Source organism: Ascaphus truei, chromosome 4 (assembly GCF_040206685.1).
Source record: "Ascaphus truei isolate aAscTru1 chromosome 4, aAscTru1.hap1, whole genome shotgun sequence".
Classification (NCBI taxonomy): Eukaryota; Metazoa; Chordata; class Amphibia; order Anura; family Ascaphidae; genus Ascaphus; species Ascaphus truei.
The window spans coordinates 125,402,142-125,415,807 of NC_134486.1; positions in this window are offsets into that span (position 1 = coordinate 125,402,142).

Consider the following 13,666-nt stretch of genomic DNA (forward strand, 5'->3'; position numbering starts at 1 on the left):
CTACCAAAGGCTCAGCTAGGTCTGACTGTACATTGTGCCTCAGTGCAACATTGTGCAAAATGCAACAGGCAAGGATAATATCAGACACTTTTTGAGGCTTGTATAGAAGAGCCCCACCAGTTCTGTCCAGACACCTAAATCTGGTCTTGAGTAGGCCAAATGTCCTCTCTATAACAGATCTTGTAGATATATGGGCTGCATTGTACCTGTCCTCTGCTTCAGTTTGAGGGTTTAGCACCGGAGTCAAGAGCCACGGCCTAATTCCGTATCCTGAGTCACCTATAATGAATGGAGCACACATAAGCTGACATTAGTGATCAAATTGTACAATGCCAACATTCCTAAATAAAAATGTGTTTTGTGTTATAACATGTAAATGTGTACTCACCCAGCAGCCAACCATGTTCAAAATGTCCCTCTTCGAACGCATGGAAGACTGAAGAGTTCCTCAGGATGGAGGAATCGTGACTGGAACCAGGGAATTTGGGTACCACATGCATTATCCTCATCGTCGCATCACATACCACCTGTACATTGAGTGAATGGTAGTGCTTCCGATTGCGGTACACATGCTCACTCTGACTAGGTGCAATCAAAGCAACATGTGTGCAATCGATTGCACCCAGCACACATGGTATCCCTGCTATATTATAAAAGCCAGTCCTGACTTCCAGCCACTCTGTCGCCTCTGTAGGAAAATGAATATAATTCCTAGCGCGTCTATTGAGTGCATAGAGAAACTGGGTCAAGGCCCGCGAGAATGTAGATTGCGAGACCCCGCCCACTATGCCCACAGTTGTCTGGTATGACGCGGAAGCAAGATAATGTAATGAGCACAGCATTTTAACAAGCCCAGGGACTGCACGACCTCTGGCTGTGAAAAAATCTAAATCTCCCCTTACTCCTGATAAAGAGCTAAGATTGCTGCTGAACTCAAACGATAGCGACTTACAATCTCCTCCTCACTCATCCCATCTAACAGGGTTCTCTCCCTGTACAGACGCGGACGAGGCACAACTTGTCTCCTCTGTCTTCTCCTCTGATCTCCTGTCCCTCTCCCTGTCTCTGTCGTATCCGCGTGACTGTCCCTGTCACTGTCCCTCGGTGTGTCCCTCCCTTGCCCTATATGATTGTCTTCATCATCAAGCATGTCATAGAAAAGAATGTTCCTCCGTCTCCTAAACAATCTCAACATTTTGAAATGAGTAGCTGTGAATGATCAGGTAATGGGCGTCCTTTAAATAGGTATGTGATGATGTCAGGTGACATAGTAAAATGCAAGGTGTTACATTAACATAATAAAGTACTTCTGTGGCAAGCTGTGTGCAGTTCTTGTTATAAGTATTTGTTGTGTGTATTCTGCAGGGAATGATGATATTTGGCAATGATGTGACGTGAACCTTTGTAGAAACATTGCTTGCAAATAAATAGTTGCATGTGCAATGCATGTAACACTTGTGAACGCAACAGTCAGTCATGTAATTAGGCAAAAAGGCTGAGATTGACGTGGGAAAAGTTTTGTGTAACATGTGTAATTAGCCATGTTATTGTGACATGTTGACAACAATGAATAGTCGTGTGCATATGCATGCATTTCTGTAAGGAGGATAGTTGGTATAGAATGAGTTTACAAGGTGTCCCAATGCTGAATTACTGTACATGTGTGTATAAGTTAGGTTGAAGTGCTTGTAATGCTACGGTTACAATGTAAACATGCAATGTGATTGAGCGTCCAATAAGTGACGTCATGAAAATAGGGAGGACCCAAAAGTATATGTAAACATGAGAAGACAGATGTACATGAACGTTTAAAGATGCGTGTCACATTACAAGCATTGTGTAATGTAAAGGAAGATGAATATACTGTGTATGTGTGACATGTGTAACATCATGTAAATAATTGTCGCTCAGTTCATTAAAATGTGTGATATGATGTGAGGTTCTCCTTTAAGAGTTGAGTATAGTATTTTCCCTTGGCACATCATCACATGATGAGTAATGTGACCCGCAAATGCTGCAAACATGTAAAAGTATAATGTTATGCAAATAATACACGTCAGCTGTGACACAATGCAGGGAATGCCCCCACACTGTAATGCAAATGACGTTTGTATTGTGAGCAATGAAACGTAAACAGTACTATACTGTTATACGTCCCCGCTCCATTGACTCCATTGATGTACAGAAGTTTTTTTTTTCTAAGTGCCGTTGCGGCAGCCTTAGCGATCGTTCTCCCCTCCAAACTGCCAACTTTAGTTGGCGGGAGAAATTGGCCATAACATCTCAATTTCGTAGTGCCGATCAGGCCCGATAAGCTGTTTTTTTTTGTTGAATCCAGCCGATTTAAAAAAGTGGCGATCAGTGGCGAAAACAGGCTTATCGGCAGCCGACTGGCCATAACAAAATAATCGGCTCCGAAACCTGGCGAAATCAAGCACTTATCGGCGCTTACTGAATCTCAAACCCAATTTTGCCTATAAAATGGCGATAATTCCCTTATCAACGCTTACTGCATGAGGCCCTTGGAGTGATTTAAAAGGGAACTGTGTTAATGCTATCGGGAGCCATTCATACCAACGTGACCCTGGCTTCAGAATAGGCCAATTCTTTTGAGAGATCCGACTTTGACAGAAATTCTTCCCCCCAAGCCTTCAATTGTTTTTAGGAAAGCTCCTAATTTGCAATCAAAGCTGGCCCCTAGCTGCACTGATTTGAATAAGCCATTGGGTGCAGAGTCACGTCAAAAAGGTTTCTTCACCTGCACAAACTGCACAGCTTTTAAATACAGTTCTAATCAGGCTACTTTTATTTCAAACGTCACTGGTCGGTCATATAATATTCGTTCTTATATTGACTGCCATTCTGTATTTGTCATTTATCTACTACAGTGCCCCTGTGGGCTACAATATGTTGGCTGTACAGGGAGGTCTTATCAGAGACGCATTTACGAACACGTGTACAATATCAGGAAAGGGTTAACTACACATAGTGTATCACATCACTTTTTAATTCAACAAAACCCAATAGGTCTTAAGTGCCAAGCCATTGAAATTTATTCGGGTAACTGGAGAGGAGGAGATAAAATTAATGGTATTAGCAAATGTGAGTCATATTGGATATATGAACTAAAAACGTTATCTCCTAATGGTCTAAATATCGATTTTGATCTCTCAGCTTTTTTGGTTAAATAATTCACAATCATACATTTTGATTACGATGTTTTTTATTGAAACATTTATTCCTTTTGGCTGTTTGTTGGTACTGGCAGTGTCATTGGGTCGATTTTTCCATCTAAAGACCTAATATGCTTAGAGTTCCTGTTATTACATTTATCACTGTACACTGTGTCTTTAAGATAAGATTTGGTAAGCACTGTTGGGCCCTTCAGAGTCTCAACTTCTTTGTTCACCATGTTGTTTTAGTTTTTTGTATTACTTTATATGTTTGCATTTTTATTAGTTTGTGTTTTTTTTTCCCCCATCACTGTTAAGATTGACTTTATTGATTTATTATGATTATGCCATTATTCCAGCTATTGGTCCCAATTAGCGTTATGGTATATATACACCTACATGCTTTTATTCCCATCATGCCCCTGACAAAGTGACTTAGCGTCACGAAACGCGTAGGGTGGTTCTCTCCTTGGCTACTGACATTAATCATCCACCCCCGGCTGCACGCTGTTCCTGTCAGACCTGCCTTCTAGCCTTCTGAGCTCTGCTGCCTGTCTGGGCGCTCCCCCTGCCCTCGCTCCGCATTGTGACGTCACCGGCACATCACGCGACCTGAGGGTCTGTGTGCACGGTGTCTGCGTCTCTCCGAGCGGCGTGGAGTTCTGGTTCCTCTTTGTAAAACCTTCACCTACCTTGAGGGTCTGTGTGTTGGCAGTGGCGATCATCCTGGCAGTGTGGATCTTCTGAGTTCCTGCGGTTCCATCTCCTGCAGAGGCTATAGTCTGACTTCCAGGACTGTTGTTCCAAAGGTCATTTTCAATCAGCTTTGCTGTAAGTAGGTTTTTAATTTTACCCCTACCGGATGATTCAGCTTCAATAGCGTCTCTAGCCCAATGGACATTTGTTTATTGTTATATTTTAGTTAATTGCATTAAATTTGTAATTTATCCTTTTGCCCATCTTTACAGTGATTTTTTTGTTTTGTTATTTGAGTTACACTATGATCTTTTTTTTTGTCCCTATTTTTGTTTTTGTCTTATATGTTTGTGTGTCTTTCTGTGAGGCTTTTTTGAAGATTCCACTCAGGACTGCCTGCTACCCACATTGGACTACACCATTGGGTGGATTCATTTATTTATTTCATTGGAGGCGCCGGTTATTTGTATTCATTGTAAATCAACTGTAACTGTCTGCTGCTGCGGGAGACTGAATAAAGGAGTCTGCTGTTTAAAGAGAACCTTGTGTGAGGCTGGAATCTCTCAATCCCTGGGAGGGGGATTTCTGTGGTAGGGATTCCACCCCGCATCCCTGGGGCTTACTACAGATGGAGGCGCTGCACCATTGAAGGAGAACGAAGGCATCCACCCCAGTAACATGTCCTGTTGTCCCACATGTCATCGCGGGAGACTCAGGCCCTCCTGTTGCCAGCAGGTATGCACCACACAAAGACATGTAGCCAGACCCAAGTACATCTTAGGGAGCCCGATCTGCAACCGGGTGGGGGTCCATGGGTTATATACAGATAGCATATTTTTGATAGTTACTAAACCCTTGTTAGCATGCCCAATTTTAGGAAAGATTTAGAAAATGTTGGATCCCTATTCAAATTTCCAAATCAATTACTCTAAATCTGAAGCCGCCAATATCTCTCTACATGAGTTTACAGCAAAATAGCTTCAGCTGAAGTTCGCCTTCAAATGAGCTAAGTGTAACATTAAATACTTAGGAATCAATTTAACTACAGAAACAGTAGTCTTGTTTCAGGCTAATTTTCCAGGACTCTTAGTAACTACTAAAAGATGAGTGGAAAAAATTCTCACTTTCATGGTTGGGTGGAATAAAGTAGCACTCCAGGATGCATGTCTTGCTTTTTAAATTTAATCACAGTTTTGAAACAGGTGATCTCCGGAGCGAAACTGTGTTAATTTCAGCTCCACAGACCCCCTGCTTTCCTGGATACTAACCTCCGCAGGTTGTGCCGGTGTCTCCTTCGTGTTATGCAGGCCCGCAAAGGATGACGTCACAGCTTCCTATTGGCCCGCAAGCCGAGGGACATTTAAAGCCGCCATTATGTTAGCCCCAACAAGCCCTGTCAGAGCTGCTACATGAAGGAGATACTGACACCCCATACGAAGGTAAGTATCTTGGGAAGCAGGGGGTCCTGGGAGCTGAAATTAACAAAGATCAGTTACGGAGACCCCCTGCTTCAATCCTATAACAAAAAAACAGCAAGAAATGCAACTTGGAGTGCTGCTTTAATACTATAAAAATTTATATTTTACTGAGACTCTTGTTTTACAATTTACCCAATATCATTGCAGATTCTTTTATGTTCTATAACTAAATATCTATTAACCAATTTATATGGGAAGGAGTCCTTTCCGGGATTAATTCTAATACACGATGTAGATTAAAAATCAAGGTATTCCTTTGTATTTTCAGATATTATCAAGCAACACAATTTAGTGCTATTCTAAACTGGTACACACATTTAACAAGTAAGAACTGGGTTCACATAGTGATATAGGGGTAACATATATTGATGCTTTGCCTTGGATTCCTAGAAATGAAAAACCAAATACATATTTTAACAGCCAATGCCTTCAAACTAAATGACAAATTTGTAACAACATGGAGGATTTACAATATGCTCGTCCTGATTAACTCCAGTGTTTAAAATGTTTATTTTTCCATCTGCATTGGAGTGGAAGGTCTTTCAGATATACAAAAATAAAGGCATAAAAACCATTGAAGATTTATATTGATTATTTTAAGGAGAAAACATTAATATAACCAAAAAGAATTCTGAAGTTACTTATACCTTAAACTTTTTTTTTTTTTGTGTAAATATATTCTTAGGACAATTTCCCAAGGAATATGCAAACGTTGACTATATAGCTGAAATTAGCATCTTTTGGACCTTGCAATTCAACGGAATTGAATGTTATTCTCTACAAATTAGAAAACGCCTATTCTGGTGACGAGGGGCAAATCAGCGGGCACCACGATGCAGGAAGAGAAATTGCTGAAGCTGGACTGTGCTGTATACAAAATCCTTTATTGTAGCATAGATAAAAAGAGGAGGGGAGCATATGCTTCCCCTCCTCTTTTTATCTATGCTACAATAAAGGATTTTGTATACAGCACAGTCCAGCTTCAGCAATTTCTCTTCCTGCATCGTGGTGCCCGCTGATTTGCCCCTCCTCACCGGAATAGGCGTTTTCTACATTGTCCACTACATCAGCAAAGGAGCACACAGAACCTGCCTTCATATGTGAGTACAATCGCTGCCCCATGAGAGCTGCCCCAGGCACATAGGTTTATTTAGTTCAGAGAGACTGGAGAGGTCTTGGGGGGGTTCTAGGACTTCCCCCTTACAACTCTGCATATCTCTGCTAGACCTTATGCCATCTAGGGGTTATACTGTATGACTACAGCCTCAAGCATGCATTAACACACCCTGTGATCCGGTTCAAGTCCAGCAAGACATTTCTATTCAAAAAGTGGGTTAATATTAAGCTCTGTAGCACTGGCTGATTGGGGGCCTTTACCCCAATATTTTTGTTCTCTACAAATTATACTGAACAAAACTTGCTTATGCTGTTAGGTGGGAGGTGGGCCTTGAAGAGAGGAGCTGGATGATGATTCCTGACAGGATATCTGGAAAAGTCTAAAATGTTCAATATCAGAACAATACAATGAAAACTCATATAACATTATTATTACAAGGTTTTAAGTCCTTGTCACTGGAGGACGTGTATCCTGACTCTAGTGGCCTTTGTAGGAGACTTTGTGGAGAGATAGTCATGGTTTTTTACATCAATGGTGAGAATATCCGACCAATCCGTCACGTCGCTCATACTATAAGTGCACGCAACGGATTTACTAAACACTTGTTGATGTCGCGTCGCCGTCACTATAAGCGCAGCGTAAGGGAACTATACGGGCAACTACGCGTGTATAAGGGATCTGTTCGTCACCTAAGAATGCTGCTGCCATGAAGCAATCGGGACCATCTCCCTTCCTGGCAAATCTTGCCCTCAGTCGCCAAAAGGAAGTGACTTCAAGCACACTGAAGCAAGCGAGGCCATCTTGCCTCCCGGCAAATCCTGCCCTTTTTTTTTCCCTGACAGCAAGTAAGCCTCACTCTGGCTCTCATTGCCAGCAACAGCCGCTGGTCCTTAAATAGCAGGTAGTTGGTACCTGACCTTGCTCGTGCAAAGTAGTATTGGATACCTTGTCCTGTCTGAGCTCTCTGTTGTCTTTGATTTGCCTGCTGCCTGCCTCGACCTCAGAACCGGACCTGACTACCCTTTGCCTGCTGCCTGCCTCGGCCTCGGAACCGGACCTGACTACCCTTTGCCTGCTGCCTGCCTCGACATCGGAACTGGACCTAACTACCTTTGCATTCCAGGCCTCTGATCCCAGGCCAAGGTCGGTGTATTACTACCTACCTCTGACCTGCAGGTCCATATCCTGTTTGCAGTCAGCAACGTTACAGCGTGCTGCTGTACCTGTCTGCTCACAGGAGGCCAAAGCCTCCGCCTCTGGGAGCCTTGGGTGAGATCTTTCTCCTTGCAGTGCAGTGCCTCCACCTATGAGGGATCCCAACGTTGAGGGGATAACCCCTCAAAGGAACCAACACACAGTAATACGTAATACACCACACAAAGTATATAACTAAGCTTTACTGTACACACACTAACCACAGATAACACACAATATCAGGTACCAACAGTATAATGCCGTGACCCCAAACACTGAGTGGTTCCCCCAAAGTACAGAGGGTGCTGTGGCACCAATAACCCTTGGTGTCCTGTCCCAGCAATCCCACCCAAATGTGAAGTAGCACTACTCCCTGTAGATGTAGGTGCACGTTGGGTACCTGCCTGGGTTATCCAATACCCAGGTGCTGCTTGCAGCGGTGTGTTGGAGCAGGTCCCATGCAGCGGGGCCTCCGACAAAACTTCCCCTCGCTCCTAAGGATTCCGATCCTCTTTGTGGGGTGAGCTCCAGCTGGAGTGTCTCACCCAAGTGTCCCGGAATACTGGGGCCTGGTCCCTGGTTGCAGAGCGCTGTGAAGCTGTCCGTCCACCGGCGTAACACTGGTACTAAAGGGGTGAATCCCTATCTGGGGCCTTCCCTATAACACTGAAGTTAGGTTGGCTCAGGGCCTAGCTGGGGCCTGAGGGGCAAGGTCCAGGCCTAGTCCAGGAGGCACTGCTCCCTGGACACTACCTGCTTTCTTGCCGCCTCCTCCAGCACTGAGCATGCTGGCTCCTTGTCCCAGAGGAAATCCTGTTTCTTCAACAGCTCTAATCCCATTGGCTGGGACAGTCCCATGTGTGCAGTTCCTCCCCCGGAGGATTCTGGGACTTGTAGTCCCGCTGCTGTGTATGCGGAGCCAAAACTAAAATAGCCGCCGCACTCCTGACTGTGCATGCACACCTCGCCGCACTGCGCATGCGCAACTAACAATATGGCCGCCCCCACACTCCCGATCACGTGGAGCTCTGGCCGGACCAGCACAGAGGGGATTACTGCTGTAAGGAGAATGTGAAGAATCATACAGAGGTTAATAAAAAAAGGACAGATAAATATGTCTGTGGTGACTTCCTCATTAATAAAGTGAAATAAAACCAGTGCAGCTAGTCCCCACTGTATGTGTCATATGTATCTCTAATGCCAGGGTGTGGTGTATCAGTGAGCGTTACACAGACAGAGACATTTCATGATTGCGCAGTAATAATGGCCAAAAATGTATATTTACAAAGGCTATTCATCTAAAAGCAGGCTAGAAATCTGGCTGACAATTCATTTTCTGACTTACTCATCCCACATGTCCATACAGGGACTATTGCTCATCCTGATTAAAGCAGAAGGTGGCAAGATATGACAAATATGATTTAGTGTAGTCTTCTCGGAACTGCTTTCTAGCATATTTGATTGCTTCAGGTTGAAGTCTTGTTAGTTTTTTTTGCTGATAACTATACTATGTCGTGATTATCCCAGTTACATCTTTATCTGTAAGATCGTCTAGAAGAAGCGATTAAAAATCATGTAAAATAATATTTCGTGGGGAGAGGCGTTTTAACAAATATGACCACGATTGTGAATTTACTCAGCATTTAACGTGAAAAGAAATAGAATATCTTTGATGTACTGCATGACATTAAGGAGTAAATGCTATAAAATCCAAAGTGGCCGTTCAATTACATCAGTGGGGAGTTTCGGCCCGAATGGCAGCTTTGGCATTTATACAATTTACCCTTAACTAAGGGCATTGTTCTATAAAGTGCGCTAGTGCCGATTCGGCGCTACTGCACGGAAAACACTGTATCAACACAATTCACACTTATGGAATTAGTCTAGAGTGACTAGATGTCCCGGTTGCCGGTCCGTCCCGGAAATGTCCCAGGTTTTCTCTCTGGTCCCTTTTTTGCCTGTCGGCGGCGGTGCGCGGGGGAGGCTGCGAGGAGGATGCGGTAGCCCGGCCGGTGAGTATTTTCTGCCGCCGGCCGCAGGTGATTGGATGGAGGATGCGGTGGCGGGGCTTTGAATGCCTGGCCGCTGGGATTGACTGAAGGTAGGAGGGGGCGGGACTTTGCCAAAAAAAGCAGTCGCAGGGGCAACCACCTGCCTGCCTGCTCTCCCCGGCTCTCCCACCTCCGGCTCTCCCTCCTCCCAGCACTCCGGCCCTCGGTCACCGGTTCTCCCTTGGGTCCCGGCACTCCGGCCCTCCCCTGGTCTCCGGATCTCCCTCAGGTCCAAGCACTCCGGCCCTCCCCCCCGGTCCCCGGCTCTCCCCCCCGGTCCCCGGCTCTTCCCCCCCGGTCCCCGGCTCTCCCCCCCCCCGGTCACCGGCTCTCCCCCCCCCGGTCCCCGGCTCTCCCCCCCCCCCCGGTCCCCAGCTCTCCCTCCGGTCCAGCAATCCCCCCAGCACTCCGGTGCCTACTGTTAGTGAGCGCGTGCCACACCTTGCCGCCTCCTACCTGAACCCGCCTCCGCCGAACCCCAGCCGCCTGAGGTAGGCATATGGGGGGAGATGCAGGGGGGAAGAGACATGGGAGATGCAGGGGGAGAGACATGGGAGATATAGGGGGGGAGAGAGAGATGCAGGGGGAGAGGGAGATGGGAGATGCAGGGGGGGGGAGAGAGAGATGGGAGATGCAGGGGGGAGAGAGATGGGAGATGCAGGGGGGAGAGATTGAGATGGAGATGCAGGGGGGGAGAGAGAGATGGGAGATACAGGGGGAGAGAGAGAGAGAGATGGGAGATGCAGGGGGGGAGAGAGATGGGAGATGCAGGGGAGAGAGATGGGAGATGCAGGGGGGAGAGATAGAGATGGGAGATGCAGGGGGGAGAGAGAGAGATGGAGATGCAGGGGGGGAGAGAGAGAGGTGGGAGATGCAGGGGGGGAGAGAGATGGAGATGCAGGGGGGGAGAGATGGGAGATGCAGGGGGGAGAGAAGATGGGAGATGCAGGGGGAGAGAGAGATGGGAGATGCAGGGGGGAGAGAGAGAGATGGGAGATGCAGGGGGGGAGAGAGAGAGGTGGGAGATGCAGGGGGGGAGAGAGATGGGAGATGCAGGGGGGGAGAGAGATGGGAGATGCAGGGGGGAGAGAAAGATGGGAGATGCAGGGGGGAGAGAGAGATGGGAGATGCAGGGGGGGGAGAGAGAGAGATGGGAGATGCAGGGGGGAGAGAGAGAGAGGTGGAGATGCAGGGGGGGGGGAGAGATGGAAGATGCAGGGGGGGAGAGAGATGGGAGATGCAGGGGGAGAGAAAGATGGGAGATGCAGAGGGGAGAGAGAGATGGGAGATGCAGGGGGGGAGAGAGAGAGATGGGAGATGCAGGGGGGAGAGAGAGAGATGGGAGATGCAGGGGGAGAGAGAGAGAGAGATGGGAGATGCAGGGGGGGAGAGAGATGGGAGATGCAGGGGGGAGAGAGAGATGGGAGATGCAGGGGGGGGAGAGAGAGAGATGGGAGATGCAGGGGGGGAGAGAGAGAGAGGTGGGAGATGCAGGGGGGGGGGAGAGATGGAAGATGCAGGGGGGGAGAGAGATGGGAGATGCAGGGGGGAGAGAAAGATGGGAGATGCAGAGGGGAGAGAGAGATGGGAGATGCAGGGGGGGAGAGAGAGAGATGGGAGATGCAGGGGGGAGAGAGAGAGATGGGAGATGCAGGGGGGAGAGAGAGAGAGAGATGGGAGATGCAGGGGGGGAGAGAGATGGGAGATGCAGGGGGGAGAGAGAGATGGGAGATGCAGGGGAGAGAGATGGAAGATGCAGGGGGGAGAGAGATGGGAGATACAGGGGAGAGAGAGAGAGAGAGAGAGAGAGAGAGAGAGATGGGAGATGCAGGGGGGGAGAGAGATGGGAGATGCAGGGGAGAGAGATGGGAGATGCAGGGGGGAGAGATAGAGAGAGATGGGAGATGCAGGGGGGAGAGAGATAGGAGATGCAGGGGGGGAGAGAGAGAGATGGGAGATGCAGGGGGGGAGAGAGAGAGATGGGAGATGCAGGGGGGGAGAGAGAGAGATGGGAGATGCAGGGGGGAGAGAGAGATGGGAGATACAGGGGAGAGAGAGAGAGAGAGAGAGAGAGAGAGAGAGAGAGAGAGAGAGAGAGAGAGAGAGAGAGAGAGAGAGAGAGAGAGAGAGAGAGAGAGAGAGAGAGAGAGAGATGGGAGATGCAGGGGAGGGGGGAGAGATGGGAGATGCAGGGGGGGGGAGAGATGGGAGATGCAGGGGGGGAGAGAGATGGGATATGCAGGGAGGAGAGAGATGGGAGATGCAGGGGGGGGGAGAGAGAAAGATGGGAGATGCAGGGGGGAGAGAGAGAGATGGGAGATGCAGGGGGGAGAGAGAGAGATGGGAGATGCAGGGGGGGGAAAGAGAGATGGGAGATGCAGGGGGGGGAGAGAGAGATGGGAGATGCAGGGGGGGGGAGAGAGATGGGAGATGCAGGGGGGGTGAGAGATGGGAGATGCAGGGGGAGAGAGATGGGAGATGCAGGGGGAGAGAGATGGGAGATGCAGGGGGGAGAGAGAGATGGGAGATGCAGGGGGGGGGGAAGAGAGATGGGAGATGCAGGGGGGGGTGAGAGATGGGAGATGCAGGGGAGATAGATGGGAGATGCAGGGGGGAGAGAGAGATGGGAGATGCAGGGGGAGAGAGAGATGGGAGATGCAGGGGGGGGAGAGAGATGGGAGATGCAGGGGGGAGAGAGAGATGGGAGATGCAGTGGGAAGAGAGAGAGTTGGGAGATGCAGGGGGGGGGTGGAGATGGGAGATGCAGGGGGGGAGAGAGATGGATATGCAGGGAGGAGAGAGATGGGAGATGCAGGGGGGGGAGAGAGAAAGATGGGAGATGCAGGGGGGAGAGAGAGAGATGGGAGATGCAGGGGGGGAGAGAGAGAGATGGAGATGCAGGGGGGGGGAAAGAGAGATGGGAGATGCAGGGGGGGGAGAGAGAGATGGGAGATGCAGGGGGGGGGAGAGAGATGGGAGATGCAGGGGGGGTGAGAGATGGGAGATGCAGGGGGGAGGAGAGATGGGAGATGCAGGGGGAGAGAGAGATGGGAGATGCAGGGGGGAGAGAGAGATGGGAGATGCAGGGGGGGGGAGAGAGATGGGAGATGCAGGGGGGGTGAGAGATGGGAGATGCAGGGGGAGATGGGAGATGCAGGGGGGAGAGAGAGATGGGAGATGCAGGGGGGAGAGAGAGATGGGAGATGCAGGGGGGGAGAGAGATGGGAGATGCAGGGGGGAGAGAGATGGGAGATGCAGTGGGAAGAGAGAGAGAGAGAGATGGGAGATGCAGGGGGGAGAGAGAGATGGGAGATGCAGGGGGAGAGAGAGATGGGAGATGCAGGGGGAGAGAGAGAGAGATGGGAGATGCAGGGGGGAGAGAGAGAGAGATGGGAGATGCAGGGGGGGAGAGAGAGATGGGAGATGCAGGGGGGAGAGAGAGAGAGAGATGGGAGATGCAGGGGAGAGAGAGAGAGAGAGAGAGGAGAGAGAGAGAGAGAGAGAGAGAGAGAGAGAGTTGCAGGGGGGGAGAGAGAGGTGGGAGATGCAGGGGAGAGAGCTGTGAGATGCAGGGGGGGAGAGAGAGAGATGGGAGATGCAGGGGGGGAGAGAGATGGGAGAAGCACGGGGGGGAGGGAGAGATTTAAGATGCAGTGGGGGAGAGAGAGATGGAAGATGCAGGGGGGGGGGGAGAGATAGAGATGGGAGATGCAGGGGGTGGAGAGATGGGAGATGCAGGGGGTGGAGAGATGGGAGATGCAGGGGGTGGAGAGATGGGAGATGCAGGGGTGGAGAGATGGGAGATGCAGGGGGGGAGAGATGGGAGATGCAGGGGAGGGGAGAGAGAGATGGGAGATGCAGTGGGGGGAGAGAGATGGGGAGATGCAGTGGGGGGAGAGAGATGGGAGATGCAGGGGGGAGAGAGATGGGAGATGCAGGGGGGAGAGAGATGGGAGC